Genomic DNA, 14,370 nt, shown 5'->3' with positions numbered 1-14,370 from the left:
ACTGCCTCTAGTTGTGGCTGGGTCTCTCTCATCCAATCATTTGAAGACTTCAATATCACTAAAGGCTAAGAGGGTCATTCCTTCCTGACTGCTGAACTGAGACTTTAGTCTTTTTCCTGTCATTGGAATTGGACTGAGGAACAGACACTCCTGGGGTCTTGAACCTGCTGGACTAAAGCTGCAATTTACACCTGCAGGAAGCCGACACCAGGATGTGTGGACCTAATGGTCATTTCCCAAGTCCATAATGAGGCACCAGAGCTGGAAGACTCTGCCACATTCTTCTGACCTCTCCAATGTGAAGGAGATTAGGCTACTGATTAGAATGCCCTTTACCTTCTTCTCATTCTCAAATGGGCTGCCTGGCAGAAACAGCAAACTAGGGTAATGGTGGGATCCAGGGACAGCCATGTGGTAGTGGCTTCTTTCTGTTCTCTCCCTCTTCTCAGACAAAAACCTGCCTACTCAGTAAGAGAAGACTGGACTTCCTCAGACCTCTTGTACACTGGCCAAAAAATATGGTCATATCCTGTCAATATGTGAGAAGCTGAACCTGTAAAAAAGGACCAAACCATATAACAGATAATGTGAAACAGTAAGAAAAACCTCAAATGGTAAGGGGCACTAGGGAGGGAGGGAAATGGGAAAAGGGAAAGAAAGGGAAAAGGGAAAGAAAAAGAAAAGAAAGATAAAATAGAAGTAAAACTTTTGTAAATAAGGAGGGGAAGAAGAGTGGAAAGGAGGGGAAGGGAATGAGAAAAAATAAGAATTAAGATATATTCAGGTACAGTTACAAATTCCATATGATGAATGTAATCATTATGTATATCTAATTGTACCAATAAACTTAATTTTAAAATAAAATAAAATGTGTTACTTATAGATCAGGGTAGAATACCAGGGCTGGGTAAATTATTTATCACTCCAATAATTATATTTACACCATGGGAGAATGAGCTTCATACCGGGGCGGGGGTGACTGCACCTGGACCAACAATAATGAAGTCAGCCCTGACTGGTTATCTAGGACCCTGGTTCTCAAAGTGAGGTCCCTGAGCCTGCAGCAGGCATACTGCTTGGGAACTTGTAGATATACAAATTCTCACACCTCATCCAAGAAGTGGATCCACATCCATGGAAAGTGGAATTTTTGATGGACCCAAGCTGCACAGGTAACTCTTGTTGCACACAATCTGCTTTCAATCACCATTTATTAGGTAAATAACACAACTGTGTTCATGTTCTTAATACAACTGTGATGTGTTGGTTTTGCTTATGATTTCTAGACAGTCAATAAATCAATACTATTAACATCAATTGAATTCTTATCATTCTCATACCACAGAGGAAGGATAAAAATTCAAAAAGACACAGTGTCTGACTTTAAGACAGGAAAGGTGCAGCCAAATCTGCTCACTGATAACTAAGATGTAGCTGCTGTAATAGCATGACAGGACCAGCTGCCCAGGGAGCAAACAAGGGAATATGATCATTGCTTTATTCACAATCTCTTGGAAGATGTGGATTTAAATAAGACATGTTGTATTCCTAAGGACAGACATAGGATGGAGTAAGAAGCAAAGAATTTCAGAGGGACTGGAATGGGAGGACAGGGAGGAGAGAAGAGGAGAGGAACAGGAAACCCTTTAGGATATGACGTCTGGCCTGTTGGGGTCAAATCTCAGAGATGGGGACAGGATAAACAGTTTTAAATTAAAATCCAAAAAGTTCAATTTATACCAAGTAATGAGATACTGGATGCTGCCTTTGTTTGTAGCCTAGGGGAGGTTTCTCCAGTTATTACACAGAAGGGGAAGATGATGAAAGCTATAATCTGAGAGATAATTCAGGTGAAAATAGGAAACAGGCATGGAGGATGAAGGTGGGGGAACCAATTTAGACATTATTACAAATGATAAGATAGGGAGATACAATAGGATGGATGTGAAGCAATAGAAAAGATGTTAGGTGGGTGAGGTTGAGACAAGAGACTAGAGACTGAGTCTTCCAGGATCTGAGGGCTAGGGAGGCAGTGGAGCCCCCGGAGCAGCCAGTCTGGGGGTCCAGAGGGACACAGAGTGGTTGGGAATGTGGGTGGTGACAAAAGATTTGCTTGTAGTGAATTTGACGAGTCTTACAGATCCCTCAATGTGGCAGTCAGTGAGGAACCGGATGGAGCAGGCTGAATCCTGGATGTATCAGCACCAACACTGGCAGTAATTGCATCCTGAGCAAGAAAATAGTGCAGTAGGAAAATAACTTCCACAAAGTACCCATATAGAAGTCCCTGTGAGGAAAGGGACTGAGGAAATGATGTTAGAGAGGTAGAGGAAGAACACAAGTGCAACAGACTGCACAAGGAAGGATGCTGTTCACAAGAGCTAAGGTACAAGGAGTTTTATTCCCAGCCAGGACTGTACTGAATGCTTCCTTTGCAGGATGTCCTGGAATCATAATCTCCTTCCCACACACTGGAGAAGGATTTAGTAATGCTTTGTGTAGAGAAAACAAATGAGATTTTTTTTTTTTTTTTTTTTTTTGTACAGGGGATCGAACTCAGGATCTTGTACTTGTGAGGCAGGCAGTGAAATCACTGAGCTAAATCTCCAGGCGAATGAGAGTTTCAAAGCTCATGTAACTGGGTAAGCCCACACAGCTAGGAAGTAGCAAAGTTGAACCTTCAAACCCAGAATTAAAATAAAATGCTGTAACCACTGGTCGGAAAATGTTTGTCAGGGACCGAAGAAGAGAGAGGAAGGTGAGGAGCTGCCTACTGATTGCAAAATGGCAGTGTCCCTGGTGACCTTTCAGTGTATGGTTTCAGTGGACCAGGATGAGAATCCAGAAATATGGACAAATTGGTAAATGATTTTGGTTTATTGAGTACAAGAAAAAAATAAAGGATTTATAGCAGAGAAACCCCAAGTGTGTTATAGAGTGAGAGATAAAACCTACAAGAGAATGTTAGTGAAACAAACTCCAGTAACAATCATGATTTACGAAGAGATTAAAAAAGATATTTTTCCCTTGACAGCATGATAAATATTTTAATTCTAGAACAGGAATAGAGAACGGATGCCTCATCTCTACCAAGAACCATTCATTCCCAAAGCAGGCTGGCGGAGGCTCATGAACACACAGGTAATCCACAGCGCAGACAGGGTATTGAAAGAGAGTGCATTAGTGGGGGTGTTGTCTCCTTGTTTGCCATAAACCCACTGGATACACGACTACAAGGGAGAAATCCCCAGACTGAGCAGAAATAGGTTGGGGACAAGCTGCAGGGCTGGGGATCCTGACAGAAGGGACTCTTTCACATGAGGACATCCAAGAAGCTCCTTGACTTATTTCATGTTAGGGTGCCTGACTAATCAGAAACTGTCACAGCGTTTTGAAAGAATAAACATGAAGAGGGATGAGCCACAGGGTCTGAGTTTTCTGTGCAAAGGTGAAGGTGGGAAGCGGGGGGCGTTCGAGTGCAAGGTTAAGAAAAGATTCACCGGGAGAGTCCCACATATCTCTTCCCGTCACTGCCTCGGTAGCTATTCTGCTGGTGAGTCACCAATTTCCAGGAACTTTAGCACAATTTGCCAAGCCCTCTGTGACATTTGCTGTAACCGCCCGGTAGTTTTTCTAATATAACCTCTGAGAAAATTCAATCTGATACCAGAGACTCGCAGCCTCTCATTTTGTCAAATTGCTTGGTGTTTCTGGCCCGGGAACAGGGAATGGTGAGAAGGCTGCACATATAAAGGGCAAGGTGGCAGTGTCCTCTGAAGGGGGCACATTCCAGGCAACGTTATTTCGTTCTCTCCACAGCTCTGTTATGCTCCCACTCGATATTTCCCCCACTTCTCCTCCCGTTGTTCCAATTTCTTACTTGGCGGGGATTTTCCTGTGACATGAGAAAAACAGCGTGTCCCTTGGCCTAGAAGCTCACTTAAAAAAACTTTCTTTCCTCTTTCGAGTGTTTTTTCCTCTTAGTATTTTCTCTGTCACTTTTAATCTTTGTTGTTGTTGTTTTTAAATCTCCTGGGTTGGCACAGTTCTGTTTAGAACAAAAAAGCAATTGACCAATTGCGTAAAATAGTACTTAATCATATATGTATCATATTGTCTTTATAATAAATATATATTAGTACATTTGCTTTAGGTGAATGCAAACTTGGGCAAGGTACTTAATCTCCCACAACCCTAATATCTTCTCCTACCACTGCCGTGAGGATTATGCAATAACCCTTGTCTGACACACAGAGATGGAGAACAGATGTTGGAATTATCTCTCTCCAGTTCTTTGATTACCGTGTGCTCTCAGTACAAGATGAAGTATTTTTGTCCTGACATCTGTCATCACAGCTACCACACTCAGAGGGTACTGAGAATCCAGAGAACAAAGAGATGACTGGTGATGGCTGGATCCCAATTCCAGGCATCCTGCATGGAGACCACTCAGCAAATACATTTCCTCTCTTCTTGTCTTGCATTGTGAATTGTAATGCGTCTGTACATGCATTACACAGTGCCTAGAATAGCTGTGCTCATTAAATATTTAGTGGGTGAGTGAATAGATGAATGAATCAATTGACAATGAAAAGCATGATGAATTATCTGACCAATGTGCTGTGGAGTTTCTACACTGAGCAATCTACCAAGAAATAGCAGACACCACTTCAATACCACCTACACCACTCCCAAGTAGCTTTTGACCCAATTGCAGTGCTTGTGGATGCATCATCCTAAAATTTTAAGGAAGCTTTGGACTCTTGTGCTAGCACATGAAAAAGGGCTTGGACTCTTGAAGCTGCATTCTGTGGAGAAAGCACACTCGCTTTCAGAGCTTTGGTTTCTTTAGAGGTAAAATGTGTTTTTCTCAGCAGGACTGCACGGAATGAATGAGAAAACGGTTAGAAAAGTAACTTGAAAATTTCAAATTTCTTTCACATATGCACATAACTGCCTCTTAGACTTCACCAGTACGTCTCAAACTTGGCATGTTTAAGCCTAAACTCAAATGCTACCGGTGAACATTTTCCTTACCATAATAACCACACAGTTTCAAGAAACACTATTTGTAGATTCCCCCAAGGTTCAGTGTGAGAAGACCCTTTCCTTCCTCTGGGGTCTACACTAAACCAAAAGGAAAAGGTGTTGGGTTTACCATTTTGAACCTCAAACCTTTACCGTTCTTCTTTTCTTCTTCTTCTTCTTTTATTTTTTTTTTCAGAATTTGTGACTTCACCACCAGATATGCCAGTTATTAAATGCAGGTATGGATGTATCAGTATCTATTATTTATTTGATGATTCCTAGAAAAAATACATTGGAGAATTTACATAGGATAGAATATAATGAGTAGACGAGAACTTTCCATACTAGTCAGCTTCCATTGCTGTGAAAAATAGATGCCTGGGGGACAGAATGTAAGAGTAGATAAGCCTGTTTGATTTCTTGGTTCCAGCAGTTTCAGCCCATGGACACGCAGCTCCACCATTTTGGGTCCGAGATGAGGCAGAGCATCATGACTGATAGTGGGTGTTAGAGGAAAGGGGCTCATCTCACGGCACTGAGGAAGGAGATGTGGGAAGAGAGAGATGAGAGAGAGAGAGAGAGAGAAAGAGAGAGAGAGAGAGAGAGAGAGAGAGAGAGAGAGAGAGAGAGAGAGAAAAGAGGAGAGAGGAAACCACAGAGGCCAAAGTAAACAGCCCTGAAGGTCACAGCCCCGTGATCCATTCTCTTCAACTCAAACCCATCTCCTAAGATCCCATCACTTCCCAGCAGTGCCATCAAATTATTATCTCAAAAGTGGATTATTGATTCACTGATGAAGCTACAGCCTCATGAACCCATCGTTTTCCAAAAGCCTCACTTCTGAGCACAAAGCCCCTTGGGGGACATTTTAGATCCAAACCATAACAGAAGTTTTGCGTTAAAGAAAGAAAGAAGATTAGGAAATATGATATGAACCGTAGGTAAGGAATTCAATATGTATCCATCAGCAATCCGCCCTTCCCTGCTAATAGGAAACTGTTCCATTCACCACCTCTTCCAATCATATGCAAAGGGAGCAGGCCATCAGTTCCCTGGGAAGGGACACTGACAAATCTGGGTCAGGTCCAGTAATCCCATTGCTCTTTACTGGTGAATAGAGTAAGAGAAAGTATGTGACACAACTTGTCCAGAGTGTCTTAGTCACTTCCCTCATCTCTGGGCCAAATATTGGACATCAGCAGCTTACAAGAGAAATTGATTTGCCTTGGGATTAGAATCCACGGTCAGCTGGCACCCAGGCAGAACAGCACAGCAGAGGGAAATTGTGGAGGAAAACTTGTTCACATTTTGGCAGACAAGAAGCAGAGAGATCCCACACAGGAGCCCAGGAGGAAGATTCTCCCTTCCAGATCACAGCCCCAGTGACCCACCTCTTCTGACCTGTTCCCCTGCCTCCTAATAGCAAGTCAGCTATATTACCCCATGATCTAGTTACCTCCCAAAAGCCCTGCCTATGAGGATACCAGACCTTTCAGGGACATTCTCCATGTGCTCTCCATCATTTTAGTGTGAGAACTTTGGACTATGGATCATCTGTCGGGTTTAGATCTGGGAGTTGGGGACCCCCAAAGCCTCATGTGTTTAGAAGCTGATTGGATCAAGGAGGAGCAATAGGGCCAGTAAGGAGTTCAGGGCTGAATGTGCTGCTAGAAAATGGGGCCTGGTTGGATGAGGTCACTGGGGGGAAACCTGGAAGGGTGGACTCTTGTCCCAGGCTCTCCCCTCCCTTTCTTTTTAACCACAGTGAGGTGAGCATCTTTTCTCCCTGTCATGCCCTTCTACCATGTTGTTTCTGCATTTGAGCCAGCTGACCATGGACTGAAACATATGAAAACATGAGCCAAAATACCCTCCCCTTAAATTGTGATGACTGGGTAATTTTTCTCAGAGATGAGGAAAACGACTGAGACACCATGCCAAGCTCACGAGGAGCTGAAGCCATCCTATACCCACTAGAACTTGCACAACATAAGCCAACATTCAGAGGTAGACAAGCAGAAGGAAAGCATATACTCTTACTGAATCACTGAGTTAGCATGAGTCAGACCACCTCCAATCTTTGTACTTATTCATAGAAGTGACGTCTTCCATGTATTTCCTTCATTATCATCTGGCTACACTGCACATATTATATGAAGTTACCCAAATATGTATTTGATAATATTTGGAAATAATGCTGTGCTCAGCAAATCTGATTAAGGCAAAGATGGAAATATAATTGTAATTTAATGACTATAAACTCAAAACAAATTATCTGTACAGAAAAAGAGCAACCTCCTTGTGCTACAGCAAAGAAAATAATAAACCAGAGACAAAATCCTTCCCCTAGGCTTCAATGAAAGTGTCAGAAATTTTTTCTGTGACTGTGCTTCTTAATGTTCCTAAATGTGAGCCAGGAATGTTATTCAGGAAAATCAATTTTGTAGGGGATCAGAATAGGATGATCAGTACAGTCTTAGCTCTCCAATGGCTCTAAATAGTTCCAAGGATAATATTTAGCCATTTTGACACCAGCAGGTAGAACACCACGTCTATCTCACACACAGTGTATGAATAAAGTGGAGAGCTGTAAGTGTGAAACTGAGTATTCTGGCCAGAACATATCCACTGTTCCATGCTATCTGTATGGCCTGGCATATAGCAGCTATTATGGTTTATATCTATATGTTTTCTCAAAGCCTCACAAGCTCATAGGTGGGGCTTCTGGGAGGTAATTGGATCACGGGTATGTACTGATCCATGGATGAGTCCACTGATGGATTAATAGCCAAATATGATACCAGGAGCTTCAGCTTTGTTGGAGGAAGTGAGTCACTGGGGTTGTGGCCTGGAAAGGCCACTATCCCTCCCTCTCTCCTCCCTTGATCTACCTCTGCTTCCTGCAGCCATGCCATGAGGTGTTTCTCTGCTATGACCCACTGCCATGCTGCCCTGCCTTAGAGCCAGTGATCTATGGACTGAAACTTCTACAAACTGTGAGCTTAAAAAAAAACAAAAAAAAACAAAAAAAAACTTTCCTCCTTTAATTTACAGGTCTTTGGGTATTGTGCCTCATGACAAGGAAAGTAACTAAGACAGCAGTTGTTCAACATGTAGGTCAAAATTTTATCTCTTGGTGAAGAGTCCACTAATCTATAAGAACCTCATTGGAACGCTTGACTCATCATCTTCCTTCCCATCGCTACATGTGGTGGTTAAGCTTAATTGTGTCAACTTGATTGGCTTGGAGCCAGCTAGGGGATGAATGAGACCCATTCAGGGTGTGGCTGAGTGGACCATGAAGGGTGACACTGAATACTGTGCACGGTCCTTCACCCCTTTCTCCAAGGCACTGTTTCCCTGGTCTGCTTTCTGGCTCCAGGACCTGAACATCTTTGCTTTGCCACATGCTTCTGCCATGCCGTTTTTCCCTTGCAGCCAGTGGAGCATGGACTAAACCAACTGAAACCCTGAGGCAAATTAAATTTTTCCTCAAGTTGTTGGTATTGTGTCCCAGTAAAGGAAAGTTGACACTTTAAATAAATGTCTTTTCATTTCTTTAATCATTTTTGTCTACAAACAAAAACCTCGAAAGAACACTTCTAGGACCTATATTCACTGAAATATTTTAATTTATAATTCTGCTTTTCCCTGCCACACTGTCACCTGCCAAGGGCAGGGTGTACTGACCTTAGCCCACTCAGGGCCTCTTGAGCCCATTGCTCAGCTCTGATGATAAATAACTGCCTGTTCAGAGAATTAATAGTATGACCCTTGAGAAAAATCTGAAATTTTACTTTTAAATTATAAGTGCTGGATTGAATTTTGTCTATTAAAATTCATATGTTGAAACCTGAACCTGCGATGTGTTGCTATTTAGGGAATGGAGCCCTTGACAAGTACTTAAATTTAGATGTTGCCTGGAGGGTGGGAACCTCAAGAGGGGATTTATTTGCCTATAAGAGAAGACAGCAGAGAGCTTACTTCTTCTGTCCCTCTCCACCCCTATGCATCAGGAAAAGACCATGCAAGGATACAGTGGTGTGTATCATGGTGATCAAGTGTAAACATATAGAGAGCTCACCAGATCTCGGACTCACTGTCCTCTTCTTCCTGGACTTCCAGTGTCCAGAACTATGAGAATTATATTCCTGTTTCATCAGCCCCGCATTCTATGCATGCTTTATTGTGATTACAGCCAGAGCTAAGACAATAGGGATACACCATAAAAATGTTAATAAAAGATAACAGGAAACAGGAAGAGAGATATTTCGCAAAAAGGAAGGGGAGCAACAGATGGAGGGATGGGAGGAGAAGGGGAAGGAAAGGAATGAAAGAATAATTATATATACATGTGTCATATAGAGGTACCAACTCCCCACTATGAATGTAATCACTATCAATCATGTATTAATAAAAATAAAAATTAAAAGCAATGACTAAGACTGGATGTGCCAGGAGGAGCAGAGAGATTGAAAAGAGCAGAATACAAAACCCTAATAATTCACCACCTTTCTCTGCTGCTAAGCATGGCTTAATCAAGATCTACAGAAACAAGCTCAGCAGAGCCTGCTCTACTCTCTGTGGCAAATGCTATGATCTTCACTCCTCAGATAAAGAAATACAGGCCCAGAATCTGCAGATGCTAAGGTGCATCCAGAATTTCAACCCAGATGCATTCAATTCTAAAACAGGTGTACATCTACCATCATCTCATCCTGGGAGACAGCTCCACCCAGTTGTCGGGTCAACGGTATTAAATGCAAATCTTCTACAAGAAATCATTTCCACTTTTCCTATTATCCCTACTAATACCTGCCATAATAATGCTAATAGTATTACATTAGCAGAATCGTGTTAGGATGAACTAGTTTTCCCTGCTTCTCCCAGTCTGTATCTCTCCTTTTCGGTGTATTGTTTATGCTCAGAGGCCAACATCCTTTCCCTCAAGCCAGCCTGACTAGGGAGCTGTTTGCTCTCCACATCCTGCTCCCAGCTATCTCCTCTTCCCAAGAGGAGCTGAAACTACAAAGAGGAAACCATCCAGCTCTTCCTAAGAGGAAAAATTGCCAGTTGCTTAAGGACTTCAGCAACCTGGTCAAAAGGTCCTGGTTTCTCTGTATTAAAAAAGAAAAAACAAAACAAAACTTCTACAGAAATCCATCATCAACACCCCAAGCATCACAGCCCACCAGGTGAGGACGGACATGTGATTTTCTGCAGTCTGCAGTTCACAGAGGGATAATGGCTGCAATTAAGTGAATGCTTTTGTATGAATTTTAACAAAAATTTCACAGAGATAGCTATAAATTTTCAGTTTAATATCTGCAACTCTGCCAGTGAAGTCACCTGTGTTCATTGGGGAACAACTGAATGTAGCACCGATGCTTCACAGATGAATTTAACACTCACCTTAATTGGGCAATCCAGTATTTCATTAATTCCAAAGCAGTACTAATTTTCCAATATGGATAATTAGGGTACATAAATATTGCTATCTTTATCATTGAGATGCAACATTTGTGAATTTGGGCTATTAGAAACTGTGAAAGGATGAGATTAAAGTAATGTTAATGACATCATAAATTATAATAATCATAAGGAAAACATGCAGAGTGTTTCATAAAATTAGGCCTTTGTACACACTTTTTCTCAATTAAATGTCATAGGATCTTTTTGTGAAATTTATAGGATTGTTATATTGTCACTAGTTCATAATGAGAAGATAGAATTGGACACTCATGTTTTAAAAATTTAAATATATGTCCCTAAGTAAAATTTTTAATTTGCTTTGGTTTGGGTCAGATTATGCTTTTCTGTGATAGAAAACTCCTTTCTAATAACATGCAAAGATCTTCAAGTTCTGCCTTTGCAATTTAGCAATGCATTCTGAAACATATGGCACAAGAAGAGCCATTTCCTAGGGTTCTTCCTACTGCCTCTGTTCAGACTCTGAAATCCAGAGAATCACAGTGAATACTCAATTAAGAGGAAGAAAATACATCAGGGTTCTCCTAGCTTTACAGAGCTGGATGGGTCCCTGATTGTCTCTTACTCTTAAGTTTCTTTTGTTTTAAACTTAGCATAAGTATTCTTGTGTATGGATTTGTTGTGAGAATGGAATCAATAGTCTGATTAAAGTTCCTGGCAGAGAATCATTGCCTGACAACATCTGCAGCTGCTACTTAACACCAACAATCAAAGTGGAGAAATCACTCCCAGCAAAACCAGACTGTGGTAGAACTTCAAGAACAAAGTATCAGTTTCCTTTTGCTGCTATAACAAATGATCACAAATTCAGTGGATTCAAATAATGCCTATTTATTCCCTTAACATTCTAGAGGTAGGAAATCCAAAAACAAATTTGTCATGGAGCCCTGTTCTTTCTGGAGTCTTCAAAAAAATGTATATTCATATCCTTGTCTTTTTCTGTGTCTAGAGGTCCCCCGAATTCCTCAGCCCAGGGCACCTTCCTTCAAAGACAGCAGTGTAGCACTTTCAGCATAGCATCTCCACCTCTCTGCTGCGCTCTTTCATTTATAAGAATACTCCATCCAATCAGATGTCCCAGGATAACTGCCTCATCTTATGATCCTTAACCACAACTTCAGAGTTCATTTTCGCCCACAAATTTTGTTCACAGGTTCCAATGATCGGTACAGGAACATCTTTGATGGGCCGTTATTCTGTGTAGTAGCTAAAAACTTGCATTGAATTTACTGGTGCACAGCACTATTGTCATTAGAGATTTCTCTGTGAAGATTACAAGTTTTTTATTGTTATTTGGAGTATTATTTGTATAAATAAGAATAGAAAAATAACAAGAGACATCTTGGAGCCAGAGTCAACAGGATTCTGGTAAGAGATACCCAAGATCCAGCTTTATCTTTGATCTTATTCAATGCATAGACCATCAGTTTAGACAGCAGTAGAATATTGTCTTCAAATTGTTAGTTGTTTATGAGTTGGAAAAAAGAGTTAAGCCCTGCTCATATGTGGATTTGAAAAGGCCTTCCGAGATATGGTAGACTTAATCTGGCAGGACAGATCATGATAATAATATTCATTAATGAAAAATCCAAGCCTAAGTCCAAAAACGGTGTGGTACAGTTAAAGGATGAAGATTATACACTTGTAAAATTAAGATATATATATATATATAGATGTCTCTATATGGCACTCAGACAAACACCTTACAGCTTGTTCTTCGTTTTAATACAAGCTCCGTGAGATTCAAAGTGAGAAATAAACAATAAGTTTTTTTGCTAGCTGAGTATATAGCTCTCCCAGTTGTTTTTACACATTTATTTTATTTAATTTTCACAGTAATTCTATGTGTGAAGTTTTGGTTCCTCCATTTTCAAGATAATAGATTCAGGACTCAGAAAAGCAAAGTAAATTGACATGTCATACATCTACCAATTCAATTACCAAGCATAACTTTAAACCAGATCTTTCTGACTCCAGAGCCCTTGATCCTTCCAGTACATTTGCTCAGAGCAGTGATTGCTAAAATACCGATTTAAAATTTGTACTACAGACAGAGAAGTACTAAAGTTTGAAATGGGATCATGTTCAATTATAAGTAAGAAAGCAATTGTCTGCTAAGTCAATGAAGTAAGCCCAGAATGTAGCTATTCGGTAGCATTTTCAGAAAGGATGGAAATATTCTCTATCAGTGATTCTCAGGATAACACCCTCTGGACACATGTAACTTCCAGGCAAATGAAATGTGTCTGCTGTGTGGAGAAGTATAGTTCTAAAGTAAAATACAAAATTAGGGCAAATACAAACTTTCTGTGAAGATGTCATGCATCTCTGATATTCTGCTGTCATATAGATTCAGGCAGATTGAGAGGTGCATTAGTCAGCTTTCCCATGACTGGTACATAATACCTGATATGCAGAATTTAAGGAGAGGATTGACTTGGCTCATGATTTCAGTGGAATTCAGTCCATGGTCAGCTGGCTCCAAGGCAGAACCATCATGGCCGAAGGACATGGAGGAGCAAAGCCTCTTAGCTCATGGTGGACAGGAACCAGAGCAGGGGAACAGCACCCAAGAGGAAGAGGTAAGAGACCAGACATAGAGCTCAAGGCTATGCCTCCATGACCGACACAGACACACCCAGAAATGTGTTCCACCAATCCCCTGGGCACAGACCTCAAAGCCAATCAAGTTGCCCCTCCACCCTGCTCACTACAAGGGGGATGGCTGCATGCACGTTAGCAACAGAGAAGTAAGCAAAAATTGGAGAGTTTTGAAGGATGGCCTTTTCTCATACTACAACAGCAGAAGATAAGTTTTCCCAATTTTTCTGAGTCAAAAGAAGGGGGCCCAAAGAGATACTAGGTCTACAAAATGTAGCTTGCAGACTAACAGTTGTTTGTTTGTTTGCTTGTTTTCCTGGTGAATCTCACATACCCTCCATGCAGGGGGATGAATTCACCTGCAGGTGAATTGTGGAAATAAATTGGAGTCAAACCATTCCTAATTCCAGAAAATCAGAACTTCATATCTCACGATAGCTTCCGTGGCTATAACTCATCTGATCTTTACTACTGTCATTTAAATAAAAGGCCAAACTAAACAGTTTCTGACTTGACCAAGATACAATAAGCAATAAAAAAAAAGAGTGAAACTATTTCTAGGCATCTTGATCTGTGTGTGTCTGAAAACCTTCTGTATTGGCTTTCTTGTTGCTGGGTAAAAAATACCTGGTATACAAAACTTAAAGGAAAAAATAGGATTTTTTTTGGTTCAAGGTTTTAGAGCTTTCAGTCTATGGTCAACTGTCTCCAAAACAGGCACACTCATGCTCATATTCTCCCTCTCTCTCTCCCTCCTTGTCCTCCTTCTCCTTCTTCCTCCCTCTCCCCCGCCCTCTCCCCCTCTCCCAGTTAAACTGGTTTGTGTCAGGTTTCTTTCAATTGCCACCAAGCATGTGCACTTTCAAACCTGTGAACACAGACATACTTTGCCGGTTTTAGTTTCAGTGTTTATTAATTTTACTTCTTTTATAGATGGAGACATTCCCATTGGCCTAGTCTCATGGGTGTTGGGTAAAAGGTAAAAGTTTCCACGTGAACATGCCAGTCTGTATGTCATTCATAATTTTATTTAATCCTCTCAGTAACCCTCCAAGTTAGTTTCTGCATGTTGCAAGTGACCTAGACAAACATATCTAACTCTCCCATGCCATGCAGGTCTGTATGACTCCTGATTCATCATCTCTGTCTCTTTTACCTGTTTTGTACTTGTCCAGCATGGTTTCATCTACTGGTCATGATGAATACCCACTGTGAATTACTCACCCTCTGTCTGCTTGAGTTTTCTGTGGA

The sequence above is a fragment of the Fukomys damarensis genome, unplaced genomic scaffold, assembly GCF_012274545.1.
Source record: "Fukomys damarensis isolate Sample0158 unplaced genomic scaffold, DMR_v1.0_HiC HiC_scaffold_17, whole genome shotgun sequence".
Classification (NCBI taxonomy): Eukaryota; Metazoa; Chordata; class Mammalia; order Rodentia; family Bathyergidae; genus Fukomys; species Fukomys damarensis.
Note: the sequence above shows the minus strand (reverse complement) of the source record.